The 20,543-nt window shown below is 36.3% G+C and overlaps 1 protein-coding gene across 5 annotated transcripts in view; it reads right to left on the reverse strand.

Annotated features, from left to right (window-relative positions):
- PCGF3 (polycomb group ring finger 3) overlaps positions 1-20,543 on the reverse strand; it is a 55,704-nt gene that overhangs the window by 21,305 nt on the left and 13,856 nt on the right. The window contains exons 3-5 of one of the 5 annotated variants that reach the window (XM_014260984.2): positions 7,074-7,116; positions 2,479-2,541; positions 1,495-1,556 (exon numbers count right to left, since the gene is read on the reverse strand). The exons of 2 other annotated variants lie outside the window; for them this stretch is intronic. The gene's annotated coding sequence lies outside the window, so the exon portion shown is untranslated. The remainder of the gene's footprint in view (positions 1-1,494; positions 1,557-2,478; positions 2,542-7,073; positions 7,117-20,543) is intronic. 2 more of the 5 variants (XM_014260985.2, XM_088054489.1) reach the window with 2 other exon arrangements.

Here is a 20,543-nt window from a genome sequence, read left to right on the forward strand (position 1 = left end):
GGCCTTTCCTGTATGCTACTAATAAGCTCCTTTACCAACCAACAGACTCAGATCTAAGGTGAAACCCTACTATCCTGGTAACTTGAGTCATCATATTTGGTCTAGTAATAATGGAAAACTCACAAAATACGAAGGGAGAAAATCCTCGAAGTAATTTCAGATTCAAAAATGTTTTGACAACTGAAAAGTCAAAGCACCTGTTAGGTTTAACTACACTTTTAAGTGCTTGTCTTGTGTCACTATGTTAAAGCATAATTTTGAATCTGTCTCTCAATAATGGGGCCGGAAAGTAAACCTTCTGAAAACCCTTTCATTTAAACACAAGTTAATTAAAGATTACATTACAGATTAAAATAATCCCATTGGCAGAGGAGTAGTATGTTGTGCTAAAACTTGAACTAGACATTTTTCCTTTCTTTTGAGCATGGGATGACATAAGCATATTTAAAAGGAAAAAAAATTAGAAATCAAAAATGAAAAAGCTCATTTAACTTTTCGTTGCAGCAACACCATCTCTTTGGAGAGAAAACACCACACAAAGCCCATGCCTTTACAAATATACTGTTACAAAATATTTTGGAAACTGTACTGTTACCAGAACTTGACCAGCATTCTAGTTAATTTAACAGAGCAGGCTACACTTGCTTTACTACCTTTGGTTCTCACACTGCAGAAATGACCAAATTACACTGCTTTCCTTTAAAGTGATTTTACTGTCCCTGGCTCATAAATACTGGTTTCCATCTAGCTTGGTTTGGAAAATATTACAGAATTTGAATGGCGACACATGTTCCCCAAGTTTCACACAGAGATATTGCAACAAGGTTGTCTGATCTTTAATTTTGCCATGTTGTTTTTTTTTTTCCTATGTTCAGTGAAGTGGTACTAAGAAAAAAGAACTATCAAACAGCAAACTTCCACACCCACCTGAACTATTCCAGTGCAGAGAAGTACCATATGTTCTACTATAAACTATGGAGGAACATATCCAACACCCACCCATTCAAATCCGCACTGTCCTATACAAAAAGGACTACAAAGACCTCCAGTTCTCATAGTTAAGAAGTAAACAATGGGGGAAAAAAATTCAAACTTACAGTATTTGAGTTTTAGTTATAAATCTAGTGACCTCCGATTACAGAAGAATAAAAGAGCAGATTGGACAAAAGAGGTGAGAACCTATACCCAGAAACTGAATTACTTTTCTAAACTCTAGAATTATTTTTAACCCTCTGAAAACCAGCCACACATTAAATCCTTGCAAGTTAGTGCATGAGATCATCAGTTAGAAGCTACTGCAAGAGGTATGTACATTTCTGTGGTGCTGAGGAAGAGCTATTCAACATCACACTTCAAGAAGAGCTGAAGGGATGGCACGAAGACACCAGTTAAATACAAAGTAAGCATGCTAAAAAAACACAATTCATGACAGACAAAAGTGAAATTAGGCTACACAGATCCTAAAAAGGGCAGTATCAATACAAGTCTAGTTACTTGTCTAGGCAGGAATTCAGATGAAGGTGTTCAGGATAACCACAGGCAGAATCCAAGCACAACTAAGGCAGAAGAGGCAAAGACTTAATAGTGAAATCTGAAGCAAAGAATTTGTTTATTTTCTAGAAAAAAAATACAATTTTTCCTCAGAACAGTAGAGATAAACACTGCCACTAGAAGAAACATCAACAAACAAACAAAAAATTTCAGGTGGAGTATAATATTACAAGAACAGTGATAGAACCATACAACAAAGGCAAAAATAATATAAAAAAATAGTAAAGCCCATTGTGCCAGAGGAAAAAAAAAAACAAAAAAAGATGATAACAAGAATAATACACACTTTTCTAATTTAACAGGAAAAAAACTGTATACATTTTAGAACTGGACAAATGAGTATTTCTAGAATATCAAAAGCAAGCCTATCAAATCAACTTTATGAAAATTTCATACACCTTTTAAGGAGGACAGAAAGTCTCTCTCATTAGATGTTTAAAGGACTGAAAGAATAATTGGAAGAAGTAACAGAAAGGTAACAGGTCTTTCCAGGGCAGTAGACATCTCAGTTTCAAATGGTAACAAAGCACACAGTAGGAGATTTCTCCAGAAGGCCTGGAAGAAGCTGCTTTCTTCCAGCTATTGAAACAGGAAAAGGATCTCTTCTCTGCTCATGGAGTGATTCAGACATGGCTGCTTCAGCACACATGGGATCTCCAATAAACAATGCAACTTTTAAGGTCTGTAAGCAAACTATCAGTGTCAGAGTTTACTTAAGCCTGGGTTTTGTACAGTTGTGACCCATGTCCTCTAGGCTTGGGAAAAAGAAGAACTCAGAATGACTCTCTTGCCTTTCAAAGCAGTTAACATGTTACCACAAGAGAACTTATTAAAAAAAAAATAATAAAAATAAAATTTAAAAAGGCCAGACCACTTCTTATCTATTTAGAAAGGGAGAGAGAAGCTCTCAAAAAAATTGCATATTACCAAGATGTCAGTTCAGTCAGATAACATAAATACTCAGACTTTGCAGAAAACTTGAACTGCTTCCTAAAGGGAAATAGAAAAAAAAATTTAGCAGAACTAATGACACATATAAAGAAAAAATAGAGACACTAATGTTACAACCTCATATAAGAAATTAAATCCACTAATCATAACTAATTAGAAACATAAAGTAATTCCACAATATGTAAAGTAATTCCACATTTATCACCTGCCTGCTCTGTATCACTTCAGTAAAAACATAATTTCAGATTTCATCATCAAGTTGTTTTTTTTTTTCTCATTATTACTGCATTTTTAGATAATATACAGTCATACTAGGAAATACAAAGCTAAGCTACTACACACAATGCTTAAGAAGAAACTCTCCATGTGGATAGGCGGCTAATACAGAATGTCTTTCATGTTCCTATCTGGAATAACATCAGCTATCAGCTCAGAAGGGATACTAGGCTATTTGAACCACACATCTGCTTTTGGGAAGGCATCCCAAGATACCCATGTTTCTACAGCCTACTGCCAAACAAAAATTAAGCACTACTTTTATCATATAAGATAACCAAGTTGTTACCACCCCACCAAAAATACCCACACCACACACTTATTTTAAGTAATCATATATAATCTGAAGTACACTGCTGCAGGAGAAAAATGTGCATTAGATCTGGAGATTAGAAGCAAGACAGAAGTACAAAATATTCACAAGATGTTAATATTGTATATAGTAATTGATATGCCAAGTCCAAGTTCTATGTTATCTCAATCCCAGCTTGTTGTAAAGACTGCTACTTTAACATTAAGAGTACAGATTTTAATTAAAAATATATTTCTCAAATATTTAAGATTTATATCAGTCTAATCACCCTGAAAATTTCAGTTTATTTGAGTTTATTCATGTTTATTCAAACATGCAAATACTGAGTTTACCAAACTGTAGCAAATGAAGACCAAATTAGTTTTTTTTAACTGCTGGCCTCCCATGAATGCAAGATGACCCTTCTCTTGACAAAATCTCAATTTTTTGAGAAAATCGCAATTTTGTCCTTCACAAGTCTCAGCATCCATTTTTATTATTATTTAAGTAGACTTTCAAAGAGCTACTTTTAGTATATAAACATGTAGTAATGTAAAAGAAGCAAAGCATGTCTGCCAGATGCTGGATTCCTCCAAAGTATTCTGAATGAAGTGACATCCTTTTGCTTAGGCTACTGAGTGTTCTGCCCATGCAATTAATCCATGCCAGCAATCTCATACAAACTGGAACTAAACAGCAAAACCACGTAACATCCAAAACATCAAGTTTGACTAAGAATCACACAATCTACTTTTCTATTTTTCAGACAAATCCAGGTCTCCCTTAAACACCTTCCCTTTGAAAAAGGGGTATTTTTTTCAAATCTGAATTTCAGGTATCTCTTTCACAGAACACATCTTCCCATCTCTCATACAGTTATATGCTGAATGGAAAGCTAAAAATTACTTCACATACCTCCAAAACAAGTAATCGAACCTTAAAAACAAAACCCACAGGAGTCTAAATACACCTTCCCAAGAAACTGTGCAGCTTAGAAACACAGACAGATCTGGATAACACACTGAGCCACTTGGTCTGACCTCAGTTTACTCTGCTTTGAGCAGCTGGATTATATAGCATATCCTGAGTTGGAAGAGACCCACGGAATCGTAAAGTCCAAATTCCTAAGAACCACATCATGTGCCTGAGAGTGCTGTCCAAACGCTTCTTGAGCTCTGTCAGGCTGGGTGCTGTGACCATTTCCCTGGGGAGCCTGTGTTCCAGTGCCCAACTAGCCTCTGAGAGAAGAACCTTTCCCCAATACGTAACCCAAATCTCCCCTGACACAGGTAATGCCATTCCCTCAGGTCCAATTACAGGTCACATCACATGAAGGACATGAACTCCTGATGTGTTTTCTAACCTGAATTATCATGTGATCCTATGAATTTACTATCTCTGCCTATCTGTGTAATAAACAAGCTGAACCTCTTACTATATTGACTGTTCTCAAGCTATGGAAGACTGGTAGACCATCACAATCACAGACACCAAATCCATGAAGTTAGTGTGAGCTCAACATCTAGAACTGGCTGCTGTAAAAAGAAAACACAGAAAATCAGCTTGACAGTAAAGTCACGCACACCAGCTTGAAGCAATAACAGCAGATGATAAGTTTATTTTTCCAAAGCACAACCTAGGCTGATAACCTTCTTGCCTAAAAATATATTAAAAAAAAAAATCAGACCAAAAACATATCACCCAATTGATACTACTTTTTTTACAGACTCCCTAGACTGTGCAGGATTTAGTAAGAATAGCAAGCTTCTAAAAGACTACATTTGCCTTATTTTGTAATGTGACTCATCATTCACTGTAAAAGATGCATGCTCAAGAGCTTCTAAATCTTTCACAGGATCACAGTCAAGCTCAGAGGAGAAAGTTTCATAGAAAGCTACCATTCTATATGAAAACAGGTAAATTAGAAGACAGACCAAATTCTGAACATTTACAATATGATTTTCCAAACCTAATAGCTCATTTGAACACTGCAAACCTCAGGCTCCCACTAAACCCTTACAGCAGTTAGCAGACACCAGAAAACCATACTTTAATTTAGTTTTTAGAATGCCAAAGAAAGTCAAATCTCTGTAACACAGAAATTCTTTAGTTCTCCTACATTAAATTGTTAGTTGTTCTAAGATATACCTGCTCAAATAGAAACCTATGACAGCAAGCAATCTCAAACTTTAAGAACTGTAGAGAACTTTGAAACTTTCAACCCACGGACTGAACCATGACATTTGAGTAAATAAATTTAAAATCTTATTTTATAGTGAGTCAACAAATGGACACTGAAGCCAAAATACAGTTCTTCTTCCTCAAAACCATGTTGCAGGAAAAGTAAGAAATCATTCCTCAGATCTATAATCACAAAACTCTTTTCAACTCACCAACCAACCAACAAAACAAAACAAAACCACAAAAAAACAACAACAAAAAAAAAACAAACAAAAAAACACCCAAAAAACCACAAAAAAAACCCCCAAAAAACCAACCAACCAAAAAAAAAAAAACCACGAAAAAAACCACCACCACACAAAAAAAGACACACAACACACCAACCTGAGCCTCAACTGTTTTTATAGGAAATGTAAAATTCATAAAAAGTGTCCCTTCAGCATGTTACATAGATTCATAGGATATAATGAAGGATATATGGATATAATGAAGTAACCTCTCCAAGCTGCTCTAATCCAACCTTGCACTCAAAATGGGCCCACTTAAATTGAGTTACAGTGGGCTATTCCCGCTTCACTCAGAAAATGCTCAACAATGAAAATTTCACAGCCTCTTTGGGCAGCCTGTTCCAGGGCCAGATCACCCTCCCTGTCAATAAAAGCTCCTTCTGTCTCATAGGAATCCTCTGCATTGCAACTTGCATACAACACCTCTCAGTCAGGAGTGTGCACCTCCAAGAGCAGTGCAGTACCCTCATCTCGATTTCTCTCTACAGGTTGTGTTGAAAATAGCAGTAACATCCTCCCTAATTCTTAGCATCACTTTCTTTAGGACTTTTGTAAACACTGCATAAAAGAGAGCAACATCTAAATCTTACTTAATAACTGAAGAGCCACTCTTAACCCAAGTTGTTAGTACTTCATCCTGATTATTATTCTGGAGGCAGAACAAATCAGCATTGCACTGCTTTAGAAAAATAGGAAGCCCACTGAAGTGGTTATAAAGAATTAAGAGATCCTGTTTAAAAAAGTTAAGAAAATACACCAATCTTTCTCTTACAAAGACAAAGCCTACTTCTCTAACATATGCCACCACATCTGCTTGAAATGGATGGGAGACCTGGTAGAAGAATTCCATTTTGAAGAGACTGTTTTCTTAACAGCTGCCAAGCAATCAATTATTCAGAAACAACATACCAACAATGAAGAGACAAGAGACACTTTCTTTCAGTGCTGGAACACGAAATCCCAAACAAACACAGAAAATGTTCCAAACATTCAGCTAACATGAAAAAAAAAGATAATTTGCAAAAAGATTGGTATTTCTTCATCTTGGTTCCAGCTGACATTATTTTAAACCACACTGTTGGCATGGTGTCAGCCTTTCACTGTCTGGAAATCTTACAAAACACCAAAAAGAGACTGAGGACATTTACAAAATCTGGACTGAATTCCCAATTAAGAAACAAACAAATGAACCCACACACATAGAGAGATCAGGAGAGGCTGGAAGGGAATATGCACATTTCAGAAAGTCAACTCATTTTGTTTGTGCTTCATCCACTTCGTCCACTATGGCAATGTTCTCTTAAGATGATCAAGCAAAAAGTTAGGCAATGTATTACAGGCCTCTCAACTAAAATTGTGTCACTGATAAGCCTGCATATCTCGGTACAAGCATTCACATTTCAGAGAGATGTCAGCACTGAAACTATTATTCATGCAAGATTACAGAGAGGATCCACAGAGGGACTCCTCAGAAGTACAACCTTATCATTTATATAGAAACCAGTCCAGAATATTTTGGCCTACATGAGGCATACCTCTTAAAACAGCATCTCTTTTCAGAGTCTGCCATCCAGAGACCTGAAAAGACAGAAAAATAGTCTGAAAGTTAACATCCAAAATTCCTCAAAATACAGCTGCCACAAAGAAATACTCAGCTCACTAAGTTCACCTAAGTTTTTAGGTATCTCTATTAATTTAAGATAACAGTGGGGCGAAAGCACTTGTAAGCCAGAAAAGGGGGAAAAATTTGATCCTCAGGAAAAAGAAAGAAAAAAAAGTTTTAACACAGTCTCAAGTCCACTAGACAAGGAAAACTGACCAAAAAAGAAGTCCTAAGAAGTCCTCTTACCATGTGATGGGAAAATAAAAAGAAATTCATTATCTTCAAAAATGACTGGGAAAATAACCAAATAAATAAGAAGAATTCTTGAACAACAATCTATGGATAGAAAGTCTGTAAGGAAAGAAAATACTTTGAATTGAGGATGCACATTTAGATGAGCCGTGTTCTCAGTTTTCAAGTTGTTTTCAAGCAATTTGCACTTTGTATTTTAATCTTCCAAAATACTTTCAAGGAAATAATTAGTATTGCCAGAATCTCTAGGTATTTGACAGAATAATTTGACTGTGATTCTGTGAATAAAATTGTACTTTAAAAAATAGTAAAAAAGAGGAACTTTATTCTTTGGCTAAAGGTGATGCAATCTCACATGAATAGCTAAGTTTGACAGAAGAAGCAATTTTTCTTATTGATTCACACAGGGAAGATTCAGCTGTTACAGAGACAGGTAAAGAGTACTACTAGTTCCATCTTCCTGTCAAAAAACATCAAAGGTATAGACTGTAGTTACTGATTTTGCTGTTATATTGCTAAAGGAATTATGAAAACAATGACAAAAGATGTTAATGACAACACTTGACGAAAACTTCAGAACAATGCCAATAAAAATCTCTTTGCAGTTCCACTTTCTTTGACTGAATTCAAAATAAAGAATTACTATTAACTGAAAGCAATGCAAAGTTGCACGAGATGCTCTTTTGTTGGAACCCACAAAAAAAGATTCCCATTGAGGACACAAAGCCCCTCATACAGTAGAATAAACTCCGTAAGACTTTGTCATTTTAAATTTAATTCTATTTCTCCAGCAAAATGTGGAGAACAGAGCAGTGACTCTGCTTCTAAAGAAACCAGCTCAGAGAGGCTTATCACCACTCCAAAAGCGTATCACAACATGAACTCAAGTAACAGTCTTCCAAAAGGACTTGTAATGCATCTTCCCTCACTGCTGCTGGAAAAGTTACACTTTGGTTCACGTGGAAGAAGGAAATGGCAATCAATTTGTGAGGAAAAAAAACAATAATCAAATTGGTCCTAAATCATCACCATATTCTTGCTGTTCTAGTTACAGGGTGATACTGATGCTATGAAAACTAAAGACAGGGAAATTCAGTTCTTTTTTAAATCTAGTTAATTGTTGGAGACTGGGCAGGTGGATCATTCTACTGATCCTGTAAAAAGTTAGAAGTGAGTACTAATATTTTCTTTAAAGGATTTCCTAAGTGTTGTGATTGCTCTTAACAACTTCTCACATTATCAAACTGTAACTGTTGTTTGTACCACCTAGCTTTGTAAAGCTAAACAGGAATTTATGCCTACCACGTACAAATCCAGAATTCAAATGAATGGCAGCTTTACAAAGCATTACAACTTTGCTCTATTTTAACAGAATAAGCATGCATATTTTTCTTTTGCTGAAACATAGCACAATAACATTAATTGACTAAAAAGCAGAAATATAATGCTCACAGTGGGGAAACCCTGAGAAAAACAGCTAAATGTAGCAAATAAAAACAATTTCGCCAAATAATTACTGAAAGGTACTAAAGCCATACAGCACCAAAAGCTGAATGACAACAGTACTGGAAGCAACAGGTGTACCTCAATTCACAAGGACAGTATATTTAAGGTGAAAGTCACAGCTCTAAGAACAAAGCATTACAATAATAGAACTTGTTGAGATTCAAAACTAAATGTGGAAAAAGAATACTCCCCTTGCTACAGCAATCAGTTTCATTATTCTCAAAGATGACCAGTAAGTATTGATAAATTAACATTTTAAATATTAAGTATTAACATTAAATTCTTAAGTACTATTATATATGTTCAATTTTAATAATTCCACAAACTACACTAGCTGAACAGGCCTGGAAACACCTCATTCCATAAAGCCAGAATTAAAAAATGGCTCCTGATATTGTGAGCACAACCACGTAATCAGCGAACTAATGCAGTCAGTTACTAGCCTTAAGTCTAATTCACATTTCAATCACAATGCAAGTAAAGTGTTGACGGTCATGAGGTCAGAGATTATGAAGAGATACAAGCACAGAATCTGGGTTTTTCAGCTAGCTGGATTGAAACAAAAATAGCTGAAAAGACAGAAATTGCAAATCAGTTGCAATAGAAAAACAGAAGTTGTTAATGTCTGAATAGACAGAGCTCTGCTCTGTAAGGGAATTTATTTAAAATTGACTTACTAGAATAATACACTGACCTGCAACAGGTGAAGAGAAACAGTTAAATTAAATTAATTAAAGAGTCTCACCACATTAAAATAAAGTGCCTTCCACTTTTGTAAGTTTTTCCACTGTAGGCAAGATACTTATGACTTAGAAATTTACCTCAAGAGAACTGGAGAAGCAGTCATAGTCCTACTTCCATTGCTAGAAATGTTAATACGTCCTGTACAATATTCTGAAGAAGGAAGAGGATATTACCTCAGGTAAGCAATGCAGGATGCAGGACATGATTTCAATAGATGGAAGGACAAAGGAAACAGTATTGTGGTTGCTTTGGCATCAGATATCAAAATTTTTTATTTCAACTGTTGTCAGATGTATGTTGTTGAACTTTCACCTTGAAACAATGTATAAGCGACTTAAAGAAGAGCACAATGACATCAAACATTAGCAGTGAGAAGTTTGTGCTAGGTTTAGCAAAATGCAGTAACAGAAGATAATTTGTCTTTCAAATTAAGTTTTAAAATATTGTAAGCTCAAATAAAACTCATGTTTTGTTTGCAAAGCACTGTTTCATAAAAGAAACTACTAGAAACAAACCTTTCTGTTGAGCAGAAAACAAAAGATTTAAATTTGCTGTAGCAAGCCTAGTTATGAGTGCATGTAAGATTTTTATGACTTAATTCAAGAGAATAATTACATGTTAAGGCAGAAAAGATATCCTGCCAGCAATTTTTCACATCTCAGTGGAATTCCTCGTAAGTTGTTTTTCTTATTCCTGGTAATGTCCTAACACCACCAGATGGCACCAGTACTCTAACTTCAATAAAGCAGGTAGCTGTATCTTAAAAACAGAAAAAACCAGGAGCCTAGAAACAGAATGAATTATATTAGAACAACACATTCACCAGCAATCTCATGATGGAGACTTCCAGATCCCACTGTGTCCCTGGCAGCCATCCAGACTCACCTGGTCACCCCAATAGTCAGTTCCTCCTGTCTCCCCCTTACACACACGCCTGTCCATGCTGGCGAGCTTGGCTGGTTTGTCAGTAGCACTCGCTCACTTTACTGTAATTGCTGGCACTATAGACTATAGATTCAGCCAAGCACACCACTAAACCATGTCCCTTAGTGCCACATCTACTCATCTTTTAAACAACTTCAGGGTTCCAACACTACCCTGGACAGCCTGGTTTGAGGCCTGACCACTATTTCAGCACAGAATTTTTTCCAAATATCCAGTCTAAACCTCACCTGGCATAGTTTGAGGCCACTTCCTCTTCTTGTATCACTTGCTTCCGGGGAGAAGAGACTGACCCCCACCTGGTTACAGCCTCCTCTCAGGTGGAGATTGAGGTTTCCCCAAGCCTCCTTTTGTCCAGACTAAACAATCCCTGCTCCTGCAGCTGCTCTTCATAGAACTTGTGCTCCAGACCCTTCATCAGCTCCTCTGCCCTTCTCTGGACTCGCTTCAGCTCTTCAATGTCCTTCCTGTTATGAAGGACCCAGAACTAGACATGGAACTCGAGGTGCAGTCTCACCAGTAACAACTGTAGGGGGACAATCACTGCCCTGAGCCCACTGGCTCATACAAGCCAGGATGCCATTGGCCTTCTTGGACACCAGGGAACACTCCTGGCTCATGTGCAGTCACTGTCAACCAGCACACCCAGGCCCTTTTCTGTTGGGATGTTTTCTAGCCACTCTGCCCCCAACCCATAGTACTGCATGGGGTTGTTTTGACCCAAGGGCAGGACATGGCACTGAGCCTTGTTCAGCCTCATACTGCCAGCCTCAGCCTACCAATACATCCTGCCCAGATAACCCTGTAGAGCCATCCTGCCCTCCAGATCAACACTCCCACTCAATTTTGTGTCATCTGCAGGCTGACTGAAGCAGCATTTGATCTCCTAATACAGGTTGTTGATAAAAACATTAAACAGATCTGGCCCCAATACTGAGCACTTGGCCATCTGCGACCAATGGCCAACTGAATTTAATTCCATTTCCTACTAGTCTCTAGGCTTGGCTATCCAGAGCGCCTTTTAGCCAGCAAAGACTGTACCTGTCCAAGCCAAGAGCAGCCAGTTTCTTCAAAATACTGTGTAAAATGGTGCCAAAGGGTCTACTAAAGTTCATATAAACAAGATGAGCCTTTCCCTCATTCACTAAGTGGGTCACCTTGTCACTGAAGGAGATCAAGTCAGTCAATCAAGATTAAAAACTAGGTCAATACAAGGCCTATATAAAAGTTATCAGAATGCACTTAGTTTTCATGAAGTGACTAGGAAGAAAATCACCACGCCTTCCTACTCCAAGCTAGCATCCACATCTATTTCGTTTTTACGTATCCCAGTATTTGGGAAGGACAAGGTGTGTGGGGGTGCTGGAATATTTCACTGTTCCTTAATAAACCAGGAACTTTCTTTAGCAGGCATAACTTTGTAAGACGTAATAAAGTTATGGATTTCTTCCGAGTAACTCATACTATTACACACTTGTGTCAGAGGTACTGCTTCCAAGAACAATGCTTAACAAACATATTCACAAACTTCGAGAAGACAGCTAAGCAAAAGGGAAGGTGATAGGAGAAGACCTGGAGCAGTACTTAAAGCTCTAGACTACCACATTTTTCTCCCTGAAATACTCCCCAGATCTAAGTTTATTTGTTTCAAGTACAGCTCAGAGGAATTCACAAAAGGGGAAAAAACCCAAATAAACCAACCAAGGACAAAAACCCCACCTTATTTTGCACACAGCAAGTAAAAGCATCCTACATACAGACATTAAAATTTCTGATTTATACAAGAGCATTACTATTGCCACAAGAATACTGGAGAAAATTTTTAAAAAACAAAGCTTATGATCCTAGTTTTAAAGCAACTGTGAGAGTTGGTAACTGAAAAGGCTGTTTAGATTTAGTCATTTTGTTTTTTTCATCTCTAGTCTTTGTTCTGGAACTAAACAAATGAGTGAAATGTTTTTTTCTCCCTCCCTGCAACAAGCTAGCAACACAAGTAAGCTCTATCTGAACACTTCTGTAGTAAAATTTACTATACATAGGAAGTATAACTTGATCCTCAATATTGCTACCCAAGAGACTGATTCAGTGATGAACTTTATGCTAGACAGATTTTTAGTCTAGAAGTTCTTCCTATTCATTAGCCAATTCACATTTCACATTCATCAAAAGACAAAGAGCTGAGAAGTCAACCAAAGCACAAACCATGTGATCTTTAGCCAAACTCTTTGTAATTGAGTTTGCCATGTCACTTTACAGAACCTGGATCATGATTAATGATAATGTCAGCTATCAGGTAATGCAAAACAAGGAAGTCTTTGATATCACACTACTTTTATGAAAATATCCTTGAAAATGACCACTGATCTATTATACTCAAAAGAACCTAGCTCTTTTTTTTGAGGAGACTTGACTAACTGCTTAAAGAAAAACTACTTGGAGTGTATTCACACCATAACTAATAGTTGCATTAAGGTGGCTTAAGAAATGTTCACCCCAAAGCAAAACACATTCACTTTTACACAGGTTTCATTCATTTCAATGTAAAATAAAAGACAGCACTGATAATAAATGACATGTAAAAACTGACACAAATGTTTGAGATTAAGTAGAAGCAATAATCAGAACATAGTAGCGTTAAATCTACCCATCTACTCTCTATTCATATCATATACTTTCTTTTATGGTACAATGAGAGACTGATCTATCTGGTACTTCTCCATCAAACATGTGTTTCTGTCCAGAGAAAATGAAACAGGCCCTGCAGTAAATTGTCAAAGCAGCAAAGATGTTCAAAATTTCTGTCTTACATGTCATTAGTGAAAGGCATAATAAAGAAAAGAAGGATTTCATTAAGGCCGGAGAAATAGCAATGAAGTTGAAGTCTAAGTGACTGAGTGACTCAAAACTGGGTCCCACACCCCTTCAGACAAATTTTGGTAACATTTTCTGTCATTTTAATTTGAAGAAGCAAATGATGAACAGAAAACACCACCTCCTCCCAGGTGTCACAGGAATTAACTTTCTTAGAAAATTCATAAGATATAAGTACTATTAAAATGTTAAACATATTAAAAATAAACTTAGTTCCCCCCACACAAAGCCATCACCACAAACAACAAGAGCCATTCAATTTCAGTTTGCCAAGTATCTTAAAAATCTCATTTACTAGACATGTGAATAATACCAGGGTTGAATACAATGACATTTTGATATAAGGTTTTATTTCAATATTTTCTCTTATACATTGCTTAGATTTGGAGTCTTTATTAAAATTAATTGACTGCACTGGAGTCCTGAACTGTGAAGCCACCTGTTAAATTTAGCTAATAGATGGTTGCAAAACTGACCCATCAATGTTTGCAGCCAAAGAGATAAATACCAAAATCATCAACGTTAGTGTTCTTTACATTTTCAACTAACAGATGCTTATAAAGCACTAAATTAAGGAAGGTATATAGAAAATCAAGTAAGTAATCATTATTTCTCTAATATAATCAACTGAAGACAAGAAATATCTATTTGTCAGAAAAATGGACTAACTAGAGAGTAGTTATACACAATTTTTACTTTAAAAACACGTCTACATCTTCACCTACCAACAACATAATAGAACACTTGAAAGAAGGAAGATATAATCCCTGCACTGAGATTCCTATTTCGTTTTCAATAAATATTAGGTTTCATCAGATTCAAAATTCATTGCAGATTTGAATTCACAGATGCCAAAACTTAGCAGTATAAAAACCTCCCATGGACAGATGGACTGTGCCTTCCATCCAAACATGTGAAAGCACAGGCTTCAAACATTAACGATATTTACTGCAGCAATAATCAGACAGAGACTAATCCAGAATATATCATGGGCCAACTTAAGTAACTACAGTCTGCCTTAAGTGCAGTGTTGTAAGCCACTAAGTAAAGCACCTTCTGAAATAATGCTCAATTCTAGATGAAGACATTAAGGAAGAGTGGCATGAAACTGGACCAAACATCAGAACACTGTGTGAATAAGTAAAAACCCTCTGTCTTTCCTATATTCACCTATCATATCCTGGTCTGAGAGGGCTGTATGACTGTTACTTACAAGTTGAGGAGAAAACAAAAGGAGTTATTTAAATTAAATATGCACTGGAAAGAAACCACATGGGCAAACTATCTAAGAGCTAAGTTTAGATGGGCTTTATTCCCAAGTATCTGTAATACTCTTATACTTCAGATAATGTAGAAATATAATCAGGCACCTTGTTTGTTTACTTAAAGACACTGGGAATTAACTAAATGATCCAGACAGTGCTTCAGGCTGTTACAGTTTCTCTAAGATGGAGCCTTTGATACAGCAAGGTCACCACAAACACAGGAAAATTACAATAAATGTGTTTTTTTCTTCCCAGTATGCCAGCTGCAGAAAAACAAATGCAAATTATGTCAACCCTCACTCTGACTTGCAGCACAACCATTATTAAACCCCTCCCATAAAGATTACCTGTAACCTCTCCAAATATTTATTATAGAAGCCCATTGCAGAGTTTTGTGGCAGGACTAGGTCATGAGGAAAGAAAATGGAAGTGCAGTTAAAATGTACAAATGGGAATCTAACAGAGCAGAAAAATAAGCACCCTGCTTTTCTATAGGAAGTGGAGACAGATTTTGGCATTAGCTGCCTCCAGCTCTGAAGGCAAAAGCAAACACAGTGCAAAGAAATTAAAGACTAAGGTTTCCTTGACGTCAAGCAATGATGATTAAAAATTGTCTTATATTAATATGCATAAAGCGCCAATACTAAATCAGAGTTGGCATTTTAAAAGGTTCTATTTAGGAAGAAGAGCAATGAGAGTGAAAAATAAGAGAATGGCAGATTTTTAAAATAAGGAACATGTACATACACACTAAATGCAACAACCTGGCCTACTTACTTGATTGCTTTCCACCTACCATCACAACTGTCAGCCCCAGTGCGTTATTCCCCATATCCTTCCTCCTCCACTTTTTCCACTACCTCAACATTTCTTAGAGTCAGACAAGGGATAAATATGTTTTACATCCACCCAAGACACACTGGAAGTGTTATTATGGAAGTGATCATATTTCCATAGCTCATCAATAGGAAGCTTTTCAAGTGGCAACAGATGGCAAGCACTTCATATCAGAAATAAACATGATAATGAACATAAAGTAATACATTGTATGAGATTTTTTTATAGGTAGTTTCAGTTTTCTTTCAGAGTATTAACTTAAAAAGTTACAGTAAGTGCAGTTATAGCGCTTTAACTTGAGCATGTTAGTTCAATACAGATTTCACTGTAAAATTATATCTTATTTTAAAATCAATATTCAAAATTTATTGAAACTAATCCAAAGACTGCTGCTGTTACAAAAGAAAAAAGATTAAAAAAAAGAAGGGCTGACTACTGGAAAAAACATTCATCATAGAGAAAGAAACATTAATTATAAAGACCACGTATTCCTGTAGCTAGCCAAAAATGTACAAAACACAAGTTAAATCCAATTCTCAGAGTACTTTCAGAATGGCTAATTTCTTTTTCTTATTACTTTACTGAAGTGTATTAGGATACTACAGTTTGGAGTATTGTTTGTTTATATAGTGGTTCACTATTTTGTCTCCAAGAAGTCATCTCAAAACTACATGCTACAGGTTAGTATTCCTCAACTTTGTCTTACAAGTTTGTTTTACATACTAGTATCATAAACCCAGACTGTAAACCTCAGTAAAGGGAGTAAAAAGGTTATTCAACTCTTCAAGGTTTCTTGAATGACATTTAAAATGTCAGTAAGCATACTACCAGAAAAATACAGGGATATTTAGTGTTGTGAATTCCTATAATTTAAACATGCTTTTTCCACATCAACATTTTCTTCATCAGGCACTTGGAGGCAACTGGCTAGCCAGCCAAATTTCAGATGCAGGATATTGAATTGCATTAGTATGAGACCCTAATCACTGGGATCAGATTTACAAGCTTTTGAAATAGTACTGAATTTCTGTATCTTAGGAGGAAAAGTGTCTGGCAAAAGATCTGCATTGAGCAGCAGTGTATCTGGAGACTCAGACTGAGAGCATATGAAATGCCCTACTGCACCAGCTCAAAAATTTCTAAGTTTTGTTGTACCTGCAGTGCCAGCTGCTAAGGGAAACTTGATTCTTTTATTTTCAGCTCCAGCCTTCCGAATCATTCACTCCTTTTAACCTCTGAGACAAGTAATGTAGTGGGCAGAGCAGGAGCCAGCAGCACAAAAGGGAAAGGAATCAGTAGAGGGAAAGAAAGGGCAAGACAAAAAGGTTTTGAAAACAACAAAACACCTTTAAAACTTGGTGCCTCGTACTGGTTTTGGCTGTGCTTGCACTCTGTATCACTGAAATTAGGGATGGTTAGTTAACTATAATGTCAGTTATCACACTATTAAGCTCATTTAGAAAGAGGATGGAATTTTACTACCAAGAATTTTATGCCTTTCTTCTACAAACCCTTGTAGACTGAGTACCATCTCCAGGAAAAAAAAAGGTACTAAATATAAAGAGCCATAAGACAAATTATTCTTCACAACTTTTGTGCTCATCTGTCAATAGGGAGGGCGTAGTTTTTAAAACTCACTTAACTCATGCAAACCCGTACAGTTCGTATTTCAGCTCAGCCACTACCTTGTCCTCCACAGAAACCATTTTGACACAGTTGCTTTCACTAACAGCAAGTATTCAATGATTCTATCTGAAATCACATTATGGTAATGTAGGCCATTTCCATTTTATTCTGGTAAGACTCAGGCAGCTGCAGCATAAACAGAGAAGAACTACAACAACAGGAAAACACTCCCTCAAAACAGATGTTTCATTTTGTTATAGAAAACCTAAGAGAATCTCCTGAAACTGTAATATGATCCAACTAGAAAAGGTGATTTAATGGTCTAAAAGTTCTAAAATATCAGTTATTATTTGTTTTTATTTTGATGGATTTTCAAAAAATCAAATGGACTTACTACTGTGTATCTACTACTTGTATCTGTGGTTTACTGTATGTGCACAAAGTACTATATAGACTAGTATGGTATACGTTTAAAATACAATTTAGTTAATGAAACCTTTGCTTAGAAAAGCTTTTATAAATTACATTGTCAGTAAAATTCCTTGCAAGAAAAATATTTTGTTGCACTTTACATTAGAAAATATGTTTTCTTAACTGACATCTAGCCTGTCTTGATTAGCAGAACTTTAAAATATCATCACTGTACTGTTCAAAGCACTTCCTAATAGAGTCACATTAAAACAGTATCTTCCAGGCAGGCAGTGCTGTTTCAAAGCTTAGAGATGCTTTGGGAATGACTCAAATCTGTGGATGATCTTCTGCTGGACTACCAAATTCACTTATTCACAGGAAGGTTAATGGAGAACTTGAGAATGCTCAAGCAAAGAGGATGCACTGCACAGTGAAAACTGAAATTTGTTTGGCAGTGAAACACCATTAGCTTGGCTGCAGTCTGTGAAACCACTTCCTTTAAAACTCTTAATTTAGGTGCTTTCCAGACCCTTCTTCCAATTAAAACAGGCTTAGCTGTTCATCCCATGAGATGCTCATGACAAGGTCTTGACACAGCCCTAAGAACAAAGTAACAAATACAAGGACACAGAAAAATATTTGTACAACAAGAGATAAAATTCTCTGCAAGACAGCTTGAATAAAAACATTTGTCTGGCAAGATTTTATCCTCCTAAACATTTTCCAACTTCTGACAAAGAAACACTGATTTAATTACAATCAGATTACTCTTTACATTCTGCTATTTCCTTTTTTAGTGCTGAGGTCATTTCCAATCAACATGCATTTACAAGCATGGATAAAACTGGGAAGCAGTCTTAAGAGTGTCAAAATTCCTAAAGTCTTAAAATATTATAAAAGCAAAGCATTATTGAAGTAGTGAACTTATTTTCTGTAATGAACACCACTATGACCTTCTCTAAATAAAATCTAGCTCATTATCAGAAATCAAAATCACTGCTAGAGGTAGGAGGCTTTTGAAGTAAAAACTACTCTTCAGTGCTATCCCATATCAAGTCTTGACAAAAATGTTACAGAGACATTTGTCACAGACTTGAAGAATATATTCCAACACCCTATTTGCTGAGAATTTAGAGATGTAAACTACAAGTCATTAAAAAGCACTTTGTTTCACATGGACTAGGAGACCAAGAGATCATTGACTTCCCTGACTTCTTGAATTAAAACTGAGATCAAAACCAGCCCTGAATCTCATGAAGAAAAAAAATCTTCAGTGGTATTTTACTACCTGATTTCACATCACTTTTTGAATGTTTAATAGCCATGCACTTCAGAGAAGTAATTTAAGGTCTTAACCAAAGCTGAAACAAACTGTAATGTTCATAATTAAGACCTCTGCAGAACAGATGGACAACTCAAAATAACAAATGACTTTCAGTTGTCGTTTGAATCTGATGGTGTACATTTGAACTGATTGCTCTGACTCCATGCTGACAAGAAAACAAGGGCCTGAAGAAGCAAGAAGCATGAAGAAGCAAGAAACCTTATGGATCTGTGCCATCAACTCCTCAAAGTCTTTAAGCTATGGTGATATTTGCCTACCTCGTTCCACTTACACATATATGTTTTAACTTCCATTGTTGAAAAATCCTAATCACACAATAAAAGCCTCTTATCATATAATAAAAGCTATAACCTCAGAAATCAACCACTTATTAACAAAGACAAGAAAAATGTGTGTCCCTGGTAAGTAACTGTATGATAGCCTGAGTACTAGGATTTTTATATCTTTCATCACAGATGTCTACCAGAAATTCTAATTTTCTCTATCAATTGTTTCTGGAAAAGAGAGGAAGAATATTCATATAATTGTCATAAGACAATTCCTCTTGGTATCTATGAAAAGGCCCTTAAAAATTCAGGTTTTCAGTCACCTGACTCCACTTACTGGTCCAGGTACACTGGCAGACCAGTAAAAGAGCAGCTCTTAAAATGGAAATATGTAATGACAGTCCAGAAGCTACTAGCTGGTAAAAAGTAGGAAGGTCAAGTACAATTCAACTGAAGGCACACTTTACTAGCAACCACTTTTTACACATATCTATGTAGATCAAGCCCAGATAGCAGCACTTGATGATGGTTAATTAATCCAAACAAAGATTTGGAAGGGCCTGAGAAAGTACCTATAATTAAAAATTAAGTGACTAAAGCTTTTAACTTCACCCATCTGTCCAATAATTGCCTCGGCACTGCTACAACAGATGACAAGAAAACGCTGCTAGAATTGCTCTATAACCTGGAAGTGGTTAGCAGGTATTCTGAAGTCTTTCTGGATTCAAATGTACAGATAGTAAATTACAGAAAATTAGCTATCCATGTACCATATAATTCAAATTATACAGGTGCCTTGCAAAATTGTTCTTTTGTTCCTGAAAGCCTGGGATGACTCTTAAGATGCACTCTGTTCATACATGTCTCTCACTATTTTGACATTCAATTCTTTCAGATATAAATTGCAGCAATGATACAACACACTCAGTCTCCTTGGAACTCTTGCTGCTGCAGTTTTCTACCCCAGACACAATCCTCATGTCTGGCAATGTGAAAACAAACCTGATAGTTTGCATTATTTTTTTCACATTAAATACTACAGCAGGATTTTAACCAATAGAGCACAAAAGCTATTTTTCTTTCTACTTACAGCTGTTCAGTCCTCCATTTCTTTCAGCATTTAATTCTCTCAATTCTTAACTTGAAGTCTTGAAACTTTGGCTTTGAAAACATTTTCCATCTTTTTTCCTCTCTCAAAACAAATGTAATTGTAAAATGACATCATGCTCGGTATATTAAGCAGCAGGGGGAAGAAAGGAAACATTTTGGCATGATGGCATTTGTCTTCCCAAGTGACAGTTAAAAGTGATGGGGCCCTGATCCTGGCTGAACAACTG

Source organism: Pseudopodoces humilis, chromosome 4 (assembly GCF_049639895.1).
Source record: "Pseudopodoces humilis isolate 2021_Gansu_Grassland_sample_001 chromosome 4, ASM4963989v1, whole genome shotgun sequence".
NCBI classification, from domain to species: domain Eukaryota; kingdom Metazoa; phylum Chordata; class Aves; order Passeriformes; family Paridae; genus Pseudopodoces; species Pseudopodoces humilis.